The following is a 19,749-nucleotide window of genomic DNA, read 5'->3' on the forward strand; positions in this document are numbered from 1 at the left end:
ATTTGATTTCAATAAATATACCACCAACGCCGCCTCTAACTCTCTTCTAAAATGCAACTCCCGCTACTACGGCGGACAGAACAAGATGGGCAAACTCCTGGCTAATTATCTTAAGATACGTAAAGAACGTACAAAAATTGAATCCTTGCAAGGCCCAAATGGCGTATCTTTCTTTAAAGATAAAGACATACTAGCTCAATTTGTTTCCTTTTACCAAAATCTCTACACTCCCGAATCTACTCCCGACCCTCATGACCTTCTTACATACTTTCAAAACATCCCTCCTCCAGAATCTTCTCATCTTGACTTTCACTCATTAGATTTGGACATTACCCCTTCGGAAATCTCTCATGCAATCTCTATTCTTCATCGAGGTAAGGCACCAGGACCCGAAGGTTTTACCATTGAGTTCTATAATCACTTCTCCTCCCTTCTTCTCCCAAAATTACATTTGCTGTTCCAATCTTTTGCGGCCTCCGGATCCTCTCAAGGTACTTTCCAAGAAGCATTGATTTGTTTAATACCTAAACCCGATAAAGATCATACCCTTTGTAAAAATTATCGTCCCATATCACTAGTAAACACTGATTATAAAATTTTCGCCAAAATTATAGCTCTCCGATTAGACCCCTTACTACCAGAACTTATAGGCCCTGAACAGTCTGGATTCGTTAAAGGTCGCCTATCATCAGATAATTCTCGTGTCTTCTTTAATATTTTGAGTAAAGCTCCCTCCCTTTCTTCCCCCCTTGCTGCTATCTCCCTAGACGCTGAAAAAGCATTCGATAGAATTGGTTGGGACTTTATGTTCCAAGCTCTCCAATGGTTTGGCTTCCCCCCTAAATTCATATCTCTGATATCTCTACTCTACTCTAGCCCCCATGCTTCAATCTTTGCAAATGGTATGATTTCCGACTACTTTCCTCTCTGAAGAGGGGTGCCTCAAGGATGCCCCCTATCCCCTCTTTTGTTTATTATAGCCTTAGAACCCTTTTTAACTAAGATTAGACTTGATGACACGATTACTGGTTTTCAATATGGTCCTCAAAAACAAGCTAAATTATCTGTTTACGCTGATGACATTTTATTTTATTGCTCAGACCCTCAAACAACTCTCCCTTCCTTCCTTCGTCAAGTTTCTTCTTTTTCTACCGTTTCAGGTTATCGTCTTAACACAGATAAATGTGAAATCTTACCTTTAAACCCCTTATGTCAAAAACATCTCTTTGACTCTTCTGGCTTTTCCTGGCAGCCCACGAAGATTAAATATTTAGGTATCTGGTTTGCCCCCCGTATTCCAGACACTCTTAAATTTAATTTCGAATCTCTCTCTAATAAAATCACTACATCAATAACTCGTTGGAATCCTCTATTCCTTTCTTGGTGGGGTCGATTAGACTCCATCAAAATGATGCTAGCACCCTTAGTCCTCTATTCTATCTCCATGATTCCCATCCGTATTCCAGACCATTACTTCAAGTCGATAGACTCCCTTCTATTAAAATTTTTGTGGAAAGGCAAAAAATCTCGGATAGCTCTCTCTTCCCTGAAAAAAGACAAATCCCTTGGTGGTGTCAAGTTCCCCCACTTTAAATCATATCATAACGCATTTTCTTTAAAACAAGCTATGAGATGGCTCTCTTCGGATCTTCCTCGCATTCCTCCCCTATGGCTCACATTAGAATCTTCTTTACTTCATCCTTACGATTTTCAAGAAGTTCTCTCCTTTACCTCTAAGGTGTCATCCCTATGTTCCCCCATCATCTCTCACTCTTGCTCTCTTCTTCGTCCATATTTATTATCCACTTACCCTTCTGCCTCCTCCACCCACACCCAACCTATCTGGCATAATAAATTCCTCAAAATCCGTAACCGTTCCTTATATTGGAAATCCTGGCACTCCCTTGGTCTAAAATGGGTCTCACAACTTCTCTCAGACAATCAGCCTCTTTCTTTTCAAGATCTTCAAACACAATTCTCATTACCTTCCTCATCCCGTAAACAATATTTATCACTGCTTCCATCCCTTACACAATATCTTTCTTCGCTACCGACCTCTAACTCTATCCCTACCACACATCTTTCGATTTCTAATGCTATTGATCAATCTCTTTCTGCTTCATTTATTTATAAATCTCTACAGTTCTCTGCTGATCGTACAAAATCTAAGGTTGAGTTGGCTTGGGAAAAAGATTTATCTCACACATGGTCCCTTATTTTATGGGACAAAATCTGGTCTAAGATTCATAGTACATCTAGAGCTGCAAATACCACACAAACCTTATTCTTTATTTATAATCGTATATTATTCACTCCATTACTCCTGTCATCCTTTTCCCCAGACATTCCATCTACTTGTTGGTCCTGCTCATCCCTTTCGGCTGATCTGAAACACATGCTATTTGAATGTCCTCCTGTATTACGTTTCTGGCACTTAGTTTGGTCCCAGTTACAAAAGATTTTCAATTTTACAGTTTCATTCTCAATTTCACATATTTTCTTAGGTTCCCTCTCTCCCATTTTTGCAGACTCCCATCAGAACCAAAAATTACTTGACCTTTGCATAGCTATTGCTTTCCACCATATTACATCACACTGGAAACAAGCTAATGATGTTTCTTTTACTGCATGGTGGAACGCAGTCTGCTTTAATCACCGACTTGACACTAATTTTGTCTCTCCTATCTCCTTAGCAATCAAACGTGACCTCTTATGGCTTCCCCTCACTGACTATCTATCCAAAGTTGCTAGGCCTCCTCCACCATTTCCGATACGTACTGTTGAAGTTTGTAAACCACCATGAATGCATTACTTTACTTTATTCGATTATTATATTATCTATTACAGTTACTGTTTTACCATATTATTTATATACTTTCATAATTTAAGATATTTCCTCATCCCCCTATGTTCCTCATATTCATTACCTATGTTATATTTTATGCATCAGTTTTCCTCAACTAATTTTGCTAATATGTAAGATTGGTCTCATGTTTCTCATAACTCTTGATTGTTTCTTCATTTTCTGTCTTTGTTTCTTTATATTCCAATAAACTTCAAACTTAAAAAATAAAAAAATTGTTCTCCTGCTTTTTGTTTAAGTAATCCTTTCACGTAGCCTCTGAACTGCAAGCTACAACTATGCAGCCCATAGCATTTGGCATTCTTCAAGGCTCCGCATTAAGCCCCAAGCTTTTAATATCTATGTCTTCCCTCTGCAGATATTGGAAAAGCGTTTGTCTTGCTATATTCTCCGATGCAAATAATACCCTGATTATCATCTCCTGGTCCCCAGATCAGGCAATTATACCCCCTTGCAAAGTAAATCCTGCTTGTCAGCCATTGCACAGTGGATGGGCACCAACTACCTGGAACTCATTTGCAGTAAAAGAAAGGTTCAAATAGTGGTTCTCAGCCCACCCTTGGGGACCTCACTGGTGGTTGGAGGCACTAGGTCCTGTGCTAGTTCCAAACCAGGTTACATACATTCCTGCCATCTGTCTGGAGAGTATCAGTAGATAAACAAGGTGGCTGCCTACTCTTTTAGTCTCCTCTGATGTTCGAGGTAAACCTTCTAGTTTCTCCTGATTTCTACCCAAAAGACCATTGTTCAGGCAGTTATCACTTCACTCCTAGATTACAGACGTGCTTTACCTTTGTGTGACTAAGACATCATTAACAATACTCCAAACTATTCATAATGCTGCCACTCGCCTCCAGGGTCACATCCCTAAGCACACTCAGGTTTCAGCGCATCTTCGGAACCTCCACTGCCTCATAATTGAGAAACACATGACATTGAAAATTTGGTTTCACCGATACAGCTTTCACCCAGACAGCACCTCACTGTCTCAGGCACCTTTTGTGCACTTACTGCACTACTAGAACCCCTGCATTCCTGCAATTAGAGACTAGCTCCGCTACCTCATTTTATTCATGTGAGACAGAGGGCTGCTCCTTTATACATTTAGACCCTAAACTATGAAACACTTTCCCTGTATACCTACATCTTAGTTCTTCAAAGAGATCTTCCACAAACAAGTAAAGACTTCGCTTTTCTCATTTCATTATTTACTTTATTCAGTTTCGTTAGTAGAAAAACCATAAAAGTTTAAACATCTTAAAAAACACTACATTTTCCAAAGAAAAAGAAATTACATTAAATTATTATTAAAATCATCACAGTGGATTATTTCCATATTAAAATTTACATTCAGTGTTTTTCAGTTAAAAACCTATAACAGTGGTTTAAAGTGCATTAGAGCTCATGTTACAAATTAATTCTATGTTGAATACAGAATTTTAGGAACCTAGCTATATTTATGGCAAGAAGATCTGATTCCAAGAATTGGAGTACCATGAAAGCGGGTCGGCATTGACGTAGGCCCAAACTTTTTAAAATTGGCAGGAGCCACTGTTTTCTAGGTTCGGTGTAAAATGTACAGAAAAGGGTTACATGTAAGAGCTATTGAGGGGATATTCCGTCACAAGGACAATGGCTTAATAACTTTGACCAATCATTTGTCGTTGGAAAAGTGACAAATCGATGAAAGATGTTTAATCTGAATCGAGTCAGTAAAAATCTGTCAAAGCTGGATTGCTTCCAAGTTAAATACAGATGGATTGACACTGTCGTTGGGATTGACAGAGAATGCTGAACAGAGCTTTTATTTACTTCAGCTATCAAGTGAAGGCCAGCAAAGTGCATTAGACATTGATTCTTTAACGTCTTCCTTGAAATCTGGAGCATTGTGTGGGGGTTATGATAATAATTCTCCAGACCCAGGTCGGATAAGAACTTCCTAACATACTGTAGCCATTGAATCTTTTTAACATGTTCTAGCTTAACACAATCTGTCACGACTGATCGAGTAAGCGTTAACTTATTGGACGTCCAGAGACGATGCCATGACAGAACTGGTTGTATCCCAATGATGTCAGAAATATAGGACACGCCCAGTTCTAAATGGCAGCTAAATGTGGACGTACTTTGTGGAACTGCAAATTGGAATCTTAAAAAGCTATTTTCTGCTTTTTGTATGGATTCAGTCTGGACATACCCCCACACCCCTGCCCCATAGATGGCTGTGCTAACGCATTTGGACTGGTAAATATGTAACATCTCTTCCGGGGGTCGTTTTCTCAACCTCTAAGTGAAAGCTACTAGAGCCATTGTAGATTTTAAAAACTGCAATTTTCTAACCTCAATTGCACTTTTCCAGGTACCCTTTTCATCTATTACAACTCCTAGGTAAGGATAAGTGGGAGTGTGGTCCACCCTAGAGTTGCTTATATAGATGTCATTTCCGTTTCTTAGTTTCCGACCAGAGGTCATAATAAAGGTTTTTTTAATGTTGATTTTTAAATTTAAATTCGACATGAATACATTATATCGATTTACAGAGCGCTGTAGTTCAAGGGGAGTGCGAGCAATAATCACTGCATCATCCGCGTATAGGAGAGCGGGGATTGGATGATTCTGGACTAGGGGTAGGACCTGGCTCCCCTCCAACATGGCTGAATCCGAGCCATTTCTATAAAGAGTAAAGAGGAAGGGGCCCAGGACACAGCCCTGTCTTACTCCCCGCTCCACCCTAAAAGACGCAGATAATTGACCCCCCAGACCATATCTCACTCTCGCAGTTGGGTTTGAATAGATTTCATGGAGATAGTTAACCAACAGAGGCTCAACCCCCATTGCTGTCAATATGTCCCAAAGTTTTGCATGACCCACGCAGTCCAACGCTGCAGTAAGATCTACGTAGGCCATGTGCAATCTTCCACCATTCATGTCCACGTATTTACTCCTCAGTAACGCCAAGTTGAGGACCTGCTAGATGGTACCAAGGCCTTCCCTGAATCCTTACTGGAGGTCAGATATGATGTTATTATCTTTCGTCCAGTACTGAAGGTGTTCTAACAGAATACCGCCCACCACTTTCCCAATGAGTCCAGTAATAAAATAGGGCGATAGCACATTGGACTATTGCGATCGTCATTTTTAAAGACCGGAACCAAGATGGATTCTGACCAAGAGTCCAAGAGGCACGCTTTTCCCGTGGCCTCTAGTACCCTGAGTAATAATGGGGCCCATAGGTCCATTTTAAATTCATATAAGTCCACGGGTACCCCGTCGAGACCCGGGGCCTTTCCTCCTCTGCTGGCTTTGAGGGCATGCTCGTCTTTGGTCAGAGTGAAAGCCAGGGCCAGTGAACTAAAAGAAGGGCTTAGGCTACTACTCCTATTCCCATGAGTACAATGGGTTTGGGTGGAATCCTCTGTTAGTCCAAATATCTGCGAGAAATGGGCTATCCAATCAGATTCGTTAATATTGACTTCTATTTTACTGCTCTCCCTTGGACCAGAGAGGAATGGGGTATTTATAACTTCCCTGAATGCTATACTGTCATTAGTTTTACAGCTGTTGTGTAAAGCTACCCATAGTTCCTCTTTTAGTTCCATTTTTCTTTGTCGTAGGGTTTTATTATATGTTTTCCTAAGTTGGATTACCTCTGTCCTATCTCTGTTGTTTTTTTTTAGTGCGGCTTTAAGGTCATAGTAGGCTTTTATGCATGATGAATTAAACCAGCCACTCCTATTTTTTCTTTTTCCTTTGGGTATAATAGGTAGGGCTTCAATTCAAAGATTTATTTATTACCTTAAAGTTGTCTAAGATCTCCTGAGGGGTTGAACACTCTGCCAAACATGAGCTTATTGCGGGCAAGGAGGTTCTAACAACCTTTTCAGTTATTACTTCAGGATCTAACGGGCCCATTTTAAAGAGTAACCATTCAATCTATTCATGGTAAGGCTTTCCTCCTGATACAGGGTTGTCAGCTTTATTCTACCTTGTGCCAATTTCATGGAAAAGGTATTAGAGGACGGAAAATGATAGCTAAATACGAAATCATGAGTTATAAAGTTTGTTATGAGGTTTGAAGCCCTAGTTGCCATAAGGATAACATTTATACAACTAGAGGCTCCTCTACCATTAAAAGTTGGCCTTAAGAGAACAATGGGAGATAGCAGTTTATTTGCAAAGGTCATTTGGAGAAGTGAAATAGTCTCGTTCATGTACGCCCGATGGTAGAGTGGGGGAAATTAGTAATATTATTTTCCTGCTCGTCTAAAAGGCCACATGTAATATTATTGTTTCTTTCACAGAGAGGTAAATTAAAAAATCACCACCCCACACAATGATGGAATTTTTCCCATGGTGGTTGTAATGAAGTCTAGAAGGAAATGATGAACTTCCTTCAGCGTCTCTACCAACTTTATTTGCTGCAAGTTATTATAGAAATTGACTAACACAATGAGGGCTGATTTATCTATAGCTATTGAGATTATCTGGTAATTCTCCTCATTTTTTAAGTTGATTGTTTCTCTCGCCTGAATTAGGTTTGAGATGTACACCACTAGCCCACTTTTCGCACGCCTTGATGCTGATGTAATTGCCGGTGAGAAGAATGTTTTGTAACCATTTAGATGGATTGGTTGTACTGCCCACGTCTCCTGTAGACACAGGATATCGTGGGTCCGCACAAATGTAAGCCATCCTTCTTGATCGAACTTAGATCGGAGGCCAGCAATATTCCAAAATATGACACTATGGGGGGCCTCTCTGAGATGGTTAGTATCGAGCTGGGGGCTGTATTCAAGCCTCTTCTTTCCTTTAGAGGCCTGCTATTCGTTAAGGAAACCAAAACTAGGTCTGAGTCGTTTATTTTAAAAAGTCTTTGTTGAGATAACTTAATGCAGTGATTGGCTACAGGAGATTCTTGAACCTGTTCAAATAGGACCGGGATAGGGTTAGTTGAAAGGATCAAAAGGTTTTCCAAGTGCTCTGCTTCCTGAGATGGATCACAAACGATAGTCGCTTGTCCGTCGGTACTATCTCCCTCAGCTATAAAAGGGCAAATCTCAGAGCACAAGTTGGTTGTCAGTCCACTTCCTCTAAAACTGACAGGAGTTTAAATCTATTAGAGGGTAAAATAGAGCCATTTGTTTTCGAAGTGGGGTTGAAGACCGGCTAATAGAAAAAACCAAGTGGAAGGGACAAAATTGCTGTTGGAATTATGGGTGCTTCCTCCTTAAGGTTTAGAAGAAAGCGAACCATTCTGGGCGTCTTAAAGTTTATGACAATGCAGTCACCCTGAATGGATTTTAAGGAGGGACCCACCCACCCTACTCTTCGGGCCATCAGAATTTGATTTATGTTCTGAGGATTGAAATGCTTATATTTCACCAGCCAATCCACCACTTTATTATGGAGGGAGAACCAGGATTCTGTCTGTCCCTGTTTTAGAGGTGGAACCCCCATTAAAACTAAAACATAGGGACAAGATGCGGGTGGCAGATTAAAGTTATCAGTATTAGGTTGAGCAGTACTATTGGTGGAATTAAAGTTGGTATTTTTCTGCCCTTGATTTGGTGGGCTCTCCACCCTATCAGTAACCGTTAAAATGCACTCCTCATTTACGAGGTTTAGAGTCTCTAGAGGCGGCGCCTTTGATGGGCCAGATTGGAGCTCTTGACTGGGTTGATTACAATAACCCCTTTGTAATGGGGGAGTGTTCGTACTAATTGGTGTCACCTTGGGAATTTCCAGGCGAGCTCTAATTAAATTAATGTCATTTTTCAATTTTTCTAGCTTATTTTCGATACAGACAAATCTTTTATCACGGACGGAGGTCTGCTGTGAAGTAATTTCTCTGAGTTTTACTTCGAGATGTTTTTCATGAGGGCTTCCATATGGTCCCCCTGGTCTTGTACAATTACTTTAGAAATGTTAGTGGGGGAGCCTGACTGAGCTTCGGAATAACTTAGAACTTCATCTGTTTGGGTTTGTAGTGAGGCTGTTCCCAGTGAGCTAGAACCAGGGCAATCTGTTTCCTTTCCCACTTTGCCCTGCTTGCCTCCCTTCTGTTTTGTTCCCAATACTAGCCCTCTCCTTTGTTTGGTTTGTTCCTGAGTTTGTGGGCCTTTCCCTCTTAAGATAGGGTTATCAATCTCCTTGTCCTGGATATTAGGAGGTTGAGGTTGGAGATTCACAGAAGAGGAAGAAGGTATTAGGGAAATTATTTTCTTTGCTGATAGGGAACCAGTGGATTCCTCCTCCCTGGTCAACGTAAACTTTGCTATTCTATTGGCCCATGTCTAGCTTTTGCTGTTGTAGCCTTGTTTGGACATTTATGTGCTTTATAAATTGCTGAAAAAGACATATAATTTGAAATAGATGAGCAACACTCTGGACAAGAGAAGAAAGGATAATGTTTGCTTCTCTAGTAACCCTGTGAAAATGTAACAGGGTGATATCAGAACCTCCTATTCCCCCCTTTTTTCCCAGAAATAATGGAACTAGAATTCTCAACACTACATAATTGATGGTAAGTGTATTGAACTTGCTCTAGGAAACTGATGATGAAAGGCACCTTAAAATCTGTGATTGCCTAATTCTTCTAGCATTGGTAGGCAAAGTCCTGAATGGTGGCCAAAAAGCATGGCCCTTATTAGGTGGACAACACTGGCTCGGCTGCGGGCAGTGGCCGCAGTCCAAGACTCAAGTCGCCCGACGACTGCGGCATTCTGAAATAAAGGCTGCTCAGTGCAGGGCCTGGGCCACCCGTGGGTCGTCACATTTACTGCAAAGTGGCCACAACAGACAACACTTGGTGTAAGCAGTGGCAGCGGGGCTACACAGCCAAACTTAAACTGTCTGACGCACTGGCCGCCCACCTATGTGTGCGAGTAAAAGTGCTCCTGTCGTCTACTGACTCTCTCAGCAGTAGCTATTGGTGCTAACAGCACTCAGGCATAGCAGCTGAGGAGGTGATATAATTCATGACTTTTTCATTTCAGTGCGGTGATGCGGATCACCACAATAAAATGCGTTAGTCTAATGCTGGATGAGTTGCACTTGGCAGGGCTGCAACAGTAAGGTTTTTCCTTCACCTGACTTCTCTCATGACACCAACATGGTGTTCTTGGCTTTGTAACTGCTTATGCAGAAATACTAAATAGGTTTTGACCTGCTGCAGTCAGCCATTATGGTCATCACGGTAGACAGGAAATCAAGTAATTTCATGAGCCAGTGGACCTCAGGACATTTATGGAAACATTGGAAATAGCAACAATGGACACCTTGAACCAGTCCAACCACTCCCAGACACTAGTCCCGCCTGAGATGTTCAATGATGTAATAACATTGCTGATGAATGAGAAAGACTCCCATTAGTTATTACGAGATAGACAGAGAAGGACGGAAGGCAAGAAGTGGTGATGGCAAAAGACATAAACAAATCGAGGTCCCCTATAATACCTTCCTAACATATTTTTTACATAGTCATGATTATATATGGCAAAATTCTTACATGATCTTTCAGGACCATATGTAGATATCTACTTGACCTGGCGTGCCTTATCAGGCTCTGTAAGATTGATACTTCTTAGTTCACCTGCGGACTACTCCAATTAGACATGCTGGGAGTGCAGTTGTTGGGCCCATTACCTACATTTTTCTTTTATTTATATGTTTGATATAGCGCGGAAATGACTCGTGAAAGTCTCAGAGCGCTTTACAGGGGGGAGGAGTTAAAAACTAGTAAAGACACAGAAATAAAACACAGATGCAGTATAAATACAATCATAGCAGAATCGCAAATTGATGGCCAGGACCTCTATAGGACATCAGTAGGATAGAAGTCATAATCAACAAGTGAGAATATACCTTGTAAGATCAATCGATACAAGGTATGATTTTGATTTTAGGCCAACCATTTGTTCATCTGAAATGCTTTCACTTCTATTATGAAGTAGGCTTTAGAATGATTCAGACAGATTTCCTTCGGCAAAGAATTCCACATTGTCTGTGCATGCCCAAAAAGGATCAGTTGTTCGTTTTCTTTTTGTGAAAATCTGTGGTCCCAGCAGCAGGGAGCAGGAACTTCACGATGATCGACATCTGGCAGATAATTCCAGCTTTTGTGCCAAATATCTGGGAGCATTGAAATGTAGGGCTTTATGAGTCATACATGTTATTTTTAGTTGAATTTGTGCTTTATAAGGGAGACAGTTTAGGGATTTCCGATCTGGGAGTTGTATCTGGATACTTTTCTCAGTAAGCTTCGGCAGCGTGGGAATGTTGGATTTTGGGCATAAATTGTTTAGGTCACAGCAATTGGCCATTGGTTTTTGAGGATGGGGTTATCTGCCCTACTTTTAGACAGTAAGTGATAGTGCCTAGAAGAAGTGAGGCGTTTACAATCTTGGTCCATAAAGGGGGGATTGACGATTTGAACTCCCTAAAGATATTCTGAGCTAAAGGGTTGATGAAGCGATTGGACGTTTTCAGCACTGCGAGCAACTAGTGAATGTCGCTTTCCTTGAGGGAAGTGAATGTGTGCCAGGAGGCATTGTTTTGGGAGAATGCCCAGGGTGGCCGACAGAAATAACAGACTGTGAGGGTTGAGGACTGGTGAGTATGTTAGTTGGTAGCAGCGCCATCGTTGTCTGTAGCTCCTTTTCAATAATGTCAGTTTTTTCCAAGAAGGAGGAGGCAAACTCTCCGCAATTTGGAAGATTGTTAGACCCAATACTGGGAGGGTTGAGTTGGTTGTTGGATTGTTGTTTGACAATTTTAAAAAGTTTTTAGGCGCGATTTATAGCGTGGTTGAGTTCTAAACAAGTTAGCTTTCAGACTTCTGATTCTTTAGATGTAAGAGTTTCTCACTGATCTTTACAGGTGCTCTAAACGGATGGTGAGGATCTCCAGGCTCTTTCTGCTAGTCTCAAATTGCAACTTTCGGTATTAAGGCTTTTATTGAAACAAGGTTTAGAGACTTTGGTGGATACGTTGTTTAGTTGTAGGGGAGCAGTCAAGTCAAGGATGTTCAAGATGGAGGTATTGTAGTGCTTTGTAAGGTCGTGCACATCTACCATGTCCACCTGAAGAGTCAGGTAATTGTTAGTGAGGGCAGAGAAGTCATTAAGGTTTACTTTCTGTAGATTTATTTTCCAATGTTTTAGTTTCTTTATGTAAGCTTTTTTTGGGATCACACCTGCATTGATAAGGTAAGTGTTATGGCAATGGTCTGTCCAATCACAAGGAAAATAGACTCCAGTGCAGTGTTGCTCCATTTTGCTATGATTAAGTCTATGGTCTCTCCTTTATTGTGAGTAGGGCTGCCACAAATTTGGGTCAGTTTGAGGTCTGATAAAAAGGCTTTAAAGGTGTTAACTACTTGGTCATTCAGGTAATTCCAGTGAACGTTGAAGTCTCCAAGGAAGATCTGGGTAGGTTGGTTTAAATTACTTCCATGACTTGTCATCTGGAGGGTAGTAGATCAGATGAAGTTTGCAGATGAGTCTATCATTGCTGCCAGTATGGATACCAAGGTATTCTTCTGCAGAAAGGGCATGGGTAGCTGCCTGAGTAACGGCTAGGGTATTATGGTAAATGCAGGCAAATACCCCACCAGATGTGCGTTCTGCTCAATATAATGATGTTGTGACTAGGCCGGGCTAGTAGGTCTAGAATAGGAGCGCATGAGTCATTTAACAAAGTTTCTGTCTGGAATACAAGGTCACGCTCATGTGTGCTGCTGAGGTCATACATATCAAATGCATATCTGACAGCCGATCTGCAATTAATGAGCATGCATATCAGTTGATTATTGGAGAGGACGCTGACAGAATTATTTGGGTTGATACGCTTGAGGTTGGCATAGTTAACCCCTCTAGAGTAGTGACTTGCAGCCTGATTCATGAACGGGCCGTTTTGTGAGCCCCTAATAGCGAATCATAGCGATTCGCTATTAAGGACTCGCAAAGCGGTAATCATGTAGGAATCGCATAATAAAATGCGATTCCTACTGATTCCTTATTTGCGATTAGCAAATTGCTAATCGCAAATAAGGAATAACTCGCCATTCATTCCTATGGGCCAAAAGGCCCATAGGAATGAATGGGGAGTATTCCTTATTTGCGATTAGCAATTAGCTAATCGCAAATAAGATTGCGATTTGAAGGGTGCCAGGGGTGTCCACAGGACACCCTGTAGCACCCCTCAAATGACATTACACACAGTTGTTGCACACACACATGTCCAAAGGACATGTGTGTGTGTTACATGCAACTCAGAAAAATGCATTTAAATGCATTTTTCTGTGTTTTCGCAATTTACCGCGAGGTCTGACCTCGCGGTAAATTGCGGCAAGAAATTGCGAATTCGCAAATTTTAATTGGATGTTGAATTGCATTTAAGGAATCTCTAATAGAGATTCCTTAAATGTAATTCCTCGCACATTTGCGACATCGCAATTAGCGATTTTTGCATTTGGGATGCTGAATCCCAAATGCAAAAATCGCTCTCGCAAAGGGCCGGATTCTCAGAATCCGGCCCCTTGCGAGCGCAATTTAGGGTCATGAATCGGGCGGTTGGTTCTCTGCAGGTTTTTTTTGGATGGTTTGGGCTTGTCCCGGACAGAACTTGTTGATGTCTTTATTGGGCGTATGGGAAAGGAGAAGTGCATGGAAGTCACTCTCTGTCGGTTGATCACCTGGGTCGAGAGGGGGAATTAGGGGCAGGTGTAGATTATCTATTAAAGTGACGAGTGTGAAGGTTGTAGTTAGGGAACAAAACAAATTGGGAGCCAGCTTGATTCCTCTGAAAACTGTCAGGCCTTTGGTTGAGCAACACCTCAGTGGTTATGGATGTAAGTCTTTGAATATCTTCCTTGAGATGTAGCAGGTAAAGTGAAATCTCATCAAGGCAAGACTCCAGAGAGAAGTGGAGTAGTCTTGGGTTTGGTGGGTGGGACAGGTTGGGAGGGAAAGGTAGTAACAGAGGAAGGGAGTGTTTGTAGGCCAGTAATATGATGCAATGGGATTGTCTGAGTGGTGGAGGGGATTGCCTGAGAGTGGCAGACAGGGTGTGTGTGTGCTGATTAAAAGATCTAAGAGGCAAGCGGTTTGCCACATTAGGGGATATGTAATCAGGTATATTCGTCGTCTGTGTACTGGAAGGAGATGTGGGAGTGCAGGGAGGACCAGATAAGGATATTTCTGGAGGAGGAGAAGGTGAGGTTGTAAGGGCGGGACCTGCAGAGAGGGATTCTGTGGTTGCAGTTGTGGAGGCACCTGATGCATGTGGACTTCAACTGCAAATTAAAGAGAGAGACTCAGACCAGGCAAGAAGTGTAGATTCAAAGGTAGATGGGGCTGAGAGAGCAGGGCATGGACTAATGATGAAGAAAGGGCTGGATAAAGCCGGGTTGGGGGAGAGAGTACATAGGGTTGCAGGAGCGATGTCAGACGAGCTGGGGGTGTCTTCATTTGGGAGTTGAGTTCTTATTGTTCACAGCTCTTTTGATGATATGGAAAATCTTGTCCAGTACTGCTAGATTGTCATTAGGGGATTGAATTAGGATGATTCCATTATTATATAGAGATTTGGTAACGCCTGCCCTGCTGAAAGGCAAATGGGATACAGATTGTTTAAGCTCATGGGGTGATTTCCTGGAGTTGGTGATTCGGAGAAGGGAGTAAATGGCAGTTCTCCACTCTGCACGTCTTTTAGTGAAGAAGATGAGGTCACTAATTAGTGTGCCCTTACTTAATCAGAAGTATGGGTCAGAGATAAGGGTTTCTTGATGGGGTTTGAGTAGTCGATGTTTGACTGTTTTTGCTGCATTTTTTAGAGATTAGGTGGGTATTTAATTGTGTAAGAATTAAAAACTTTTGGTTTTAGTTTTATGTCCATAGCTAGAGGAGAAATAGGTAAAGAAAAAAATCTTGATAGTTAGTGGTTATTTATAACCATACCCAGAGAGGGCACACAGTAAGGGGGCCATGAGTAAGTGATTGCAGTAGCCAATGGGATGATATAGCAACAAAGGGTAAAATGAGGAAGTTCTAGTAGGCGTTAGAACCAGTAACCATTCAAACCATTCAAAGATGGGCGTCCCAAATTAGAAATTGAGGTTCCTAGAAGGCAGGAGAGAGCCTCAGTCCGTGTTCTATTTCCATAGAATGAGTCATATGCCAAATTGCCCTTCCAAAGCAGGGGCAGTCAGCTTGAAAACTTTTCTGAAAAGGAATCGGAAGAGGAGGAGCGGAGGGCAAACAGCAAGTAAGTGATGTTAAACAAGAGGCCGCTATATTAAGGAATTAGAACAAACCACCATTCCAAGATGGCCGTTCCCTTTGAAATCTTGTTTCCTAGGATGCAGGAGATATTCTTAGTCCTTTTTCAGTTTTTATAGAACTTCACCTGGACAGAGTCCTATGTCCATTTCCCTTCGCCTGGAGGGGGTCGCCATCTTGAGACAATTCCTTGTGGAGGGCTAGGGAGAGAGGAGCAGAGGGACCCCTAAAATGGTGGACAGGAGGACTCCTTCCAAAGATCACAGCATGGCGGGCAATGCAACCGTGGCTCACACAACAGACTCAACAAGCTGCCCCCGACCCCCTCTTCCCCCACCAGACTTCAGCAGTGCCATTGATTGCCAAATGTAAATCCTGGAGACGGGAAAATAACCCCAGTCCTAAGTGGTAGGAGCACTCAGGCAGCGCAGGGAGTGGATGGTGATTTATTACTTTTTTTGCCTTCCTGAGTCATCTTGCCCACATGAGCCCACTCAGGTCGAGGACGCTTGCAGCCTTTTGACCCTTGCATCTGGCTTATTGCAGCATTTGCAATAACTCAAGATGTCTGAACTCTAAGGACTTTGGGCCCGATGTAGGTGGCCCAAATACCGGTTGGTAAGGGTGAAATTCAGTAAATTTCACAGTTACCGACCGGTATTTAGGCATTCGTGATGTAGGAAAGGATTCGGTATTAAGGAATCGGTAAATACTGATTCCTTAATACCGATTCCTAATTTGCCTTGCATTTAAGGAATCGGTAATACCGATTCCTTAAATGCAATGTAGAAAGCACATTAAAGAGTGCTTTTGGCCCTTAAGGAATCGGAAATTACCATCAACTTCAAGTTGGTGGTAATTACCGAATTTATTCAAAAAGCCTTTTCTTGCTTTTTTTATGTGCCAATTGGCACACATCCATGCCCTTAGGGCATGCATGTGTGCCATATGTGCACACCTGTACATTTCAGGGGTGGAATAGGGTGTCCTTAGGACACCCTGGTACCCTTGAAATACCTCCCGGTATTACCGATTCGGTAATACCGAATGTCTTCACATTCATTCCTATGGGCCTCCAAGCCCATAGGAATGAATGGGTAGGTATTCGTTATTACCGAATCTCAATTACCGATTCGGTAATAACGAACATTAAGAATTCAGTATTTTTTACCGAATTCTTACCTACATCTGAAATACTGATTTCTAAATACTGAATCGGTAAAATTCGGTATTTAGAATTCGATATTTCACTATTACCTACATGAGGCCCTTCGGTCCTATTCAGCATTGAACATGAGAGGCTGGTAAAGTGGAAAGGGACTGTGTGGGAAAACTAGTCCATCCTTGCAGAAGGTGGAAAGTAACTTCAATATATTCTGCTGCTGGATTTATATCCAACCTGAATAGGGCGGTATTAATAGGAGAAGGCCCAGAAGTAAAGACCAACCCAGTGCTGTGCAGCTCAGGAAACCTTGATTTGGTGGGGAATTAAAGACAGTGAATGATGTGCCAATCTGTGGGAATTCATCGTATGATATTAGACAGGGAAATCTTTGACCATTTACTCATACAAATCCTTCTTGACGTGGGCTTCATCTTCCTACCGTGGAAACCCTAGCACATGAATATATTTAAGTGCAAATTCCTTGAATACAAGAGATGTCTTAAAAGGTACCTAGATTCTTACTTGCAGAACAATAAGGGTTCAATATCCTTGATTCAAACTGCCTAGAGACCCTCACGGGTGACAAGATGCACTCTACTGATTGGTGGACAGCTGGTAATGTCTTAGAGCCTATACGGCGAAGAACTTTGTGGTTGGAAAGAGACGGGCTAGGGCTATGTTAATCTTGTTTAAGTGGTCTGCAATGGACATAAATTCAGCATACTCTTCAGACAACTTACTGTGATTATTCATGAAGGCAAAATATGAACTGAATACTCTGGTGACTTTCCAGACAGTATTTGCACTCATGTGTTTGTCATGGTGGCACAAAAAATATAGGGTTAATGCTAGCAATAATCCGGCAGCCCAACTCTGGCACAACAACTGCATGTCTGTAACCCGCATGATTCAGAGAGATGGAGGGTCCTGGCAAAAAGGATGACTATAAAGTCACAATTCAACTACACAGTTGGTTCGTGGCCACTAAAAGTCCCAAAAACCTTGCTAGATCAAATTGATGGTACAGTCAAGGACTTACTTTAGGTCTGATTTGGAGCTTGAAGTGAACTGATAATCCTTCATCTTCTGGAGGTACTAAAGGTGGGGAGGGAGCTAATGGCTTTAAGGTGGTATGACGTTGGCAGATTCATTATATAGAGGATTTGTGGGGTCAAAGAATATGTGTTCTTCAATGGAAGCGTTCTTCATCCCCTCCTTCTGATTTTTTTCAAAACTCCTCGTCTTGTTTTCCCGTTCCTTCTCCTCATCCACATCTTCATGCATTGTACACTAACCTAGGCCCCCTTCAACATAATATGAAGGCTGCCCTACGTCAATATGGCATTGGAATGGGGATGACATCCTGCCAAAATAACATCAAATCCCTTCATTAATGGGGCTACTGCAAATATCACTCTCCTCACCAACATGATCCAAAGAAAGCACCAACTCAAGGGATTTTTGAGTCATTACTATATCATTTAAATCTCAAATGTTACTCTCTTCTGGTGCTTTAATCAATTAGTCACCACAGAAAGAAGCAGCAGCAAGGAGAGGGATTGCAACGCCAGTCGCATTGAAAAATCTCAAATTGAAAATGGCTGGCTACAGCTTCACCCCTTTGCTACAGGGGATACAAGCTAAACTTCTACCACCCATCACCTATGGAAGTGAATGCTTACGAGGTGGTGATGCGCAGACCTTGGATAATACCGTAGCCAGGGCAATGCGAATGATATTTAACCTCCCAAAGAATACATCTCAGGCACAAATAAGGCTTGAATTTGGCCTGAGGAACCAAAGAAGAGCACGAATGGGCGCCTATGCCAAATGCTGGCATAAAATACAGGGAGCTGAAGTAACAACAATGGATCACTATCTCTCGAAGGAGTTAGAAAGAAAAAAAGGGAGCGCTGCTACAATCTACCTACAGCATTCAATAGACACCCTGGTTCTCCGAGATCTTTGGAAAAGAACTGGAATGCACAATACGTTCAAACAACTGGTAAACAAATCAGTAAGGATCATCTCGCAAGTAGAGGATGAAGTAACGCTAATCAACAGGGCCCATGGCTGGACTGTCATTCAAAGCTACACCAGTGGCATCCACCAAACCTATCTAGGGGTTGGCTTACCTCGGACAGTGAAGGAGAAGTTTCTACGACTACGGCTGGGCATCCTTTCATCATTGTATCATCTGCTCCTGTTGAAACGCCCTCACACAGCAACTAGCTGTCGCCTTTGTGGGATTCAAAAGAGGATATTCTCTATCTAAGTTACATCTGCAAGGAACTGGAGAAGGAGCGTAGATCCCTATTGAAACCCGCCATTAAGAAAATGGGAATAAGAACATGCAGGCAGGCGGTTAAAGCATGCTTTGACTGCAAAAATATTCAACTAGCGTGTCGCCTTGTCCAATTTCTAGATAAAGCAGAAAAAAAGCTGAACTCTAATGGGAGCAATCAGACAATGACATTTTATGCCGTATCTAAGAAACAATGGAAAATCAGGGTTATCTGAAATCATATAAAAGCAAAACTTTGAACTCTTCTATCTTCTATTTTGTTTTAGCAGACCGCTTTTTAACCCTAGAGGCTTATGAAATGATACACGCTATTCCACAAACTCAGTCCTGTCCTTTGATCACTCGGCTGTGTCCATTTTACCATAACACCCCACATTTTTTTTAATTTGTTTGTTCATTTGAAACAGTTTTTTTCTTCCGATACATTGATTTTTTTTTATAAATGTGTTTTCTTTTTCATACGAAGAACAAAGAGAGGGTCTAGGTATACACAGCACAGGGCCCACAACCCTATATAGGGCCGGCCGCGGATTTCAGAGGAGGCACAGGTGATTTCAAAGAAGTCTACCGATGTAGATTGTACACAGCATGTCGCCTGCAACCCTTGGTGGGCCGGCCGCGTGGTGCATGTGTCATAACATTGGATTGCAATTGTAGGAGAGTTTCAAGACCCAGTATCATAACAAGAAAAAGAGATGAAGGGGTAGGCAAGAGGTCTACAGAAAGGAGACAGTAAAGAGTGAACAGATAGAAAGCGGCGAGGAAGTAAGAAGATAAAGGAAAAGAAAAGACCACATGACAAGGGAGCTATAAGACGATGGTGATGAGGAAAATAATGGCGGGCAGAGCGGAGCAAGGGGAACCAGCTTTGTACACTAACCAGCCCGTGAACCGGTGCATGCGTCATGTGGGGCAATGGGCAGGGCCATTATGGTTGTACAAGCAGTCTGTCGGGTTCAGGTGGAGTTACAGCATCTTCAGAGAGGAGTAAGGCCGGGGGTTTCAGGGGCAGGAGATGAACATGTTCTATTTTACAGAGATATGTAACTAATGGTTGTCAAATTTTGGTGAAGCATAGTTCCATAGTCACTACGTGCCAGAGGCGCACGAACCAAGCAGCAATGGTGGGGGGGTTTCC

The sequence above is a fragment of the Lissotriton vulgaris genome, chromosome 5 (genome assembly GCF_964263255.1).
Source record: "Lissotriton vulgaris chromosome 5, aLisVul1.2, whole genome shotgun sequence".
Lineage (NCBI taxonomy): Eukaryota > Metazoa > Chordata > Amphibia > Caudata > Salamandridae > Lissotriton > Lissotriton vulgaris.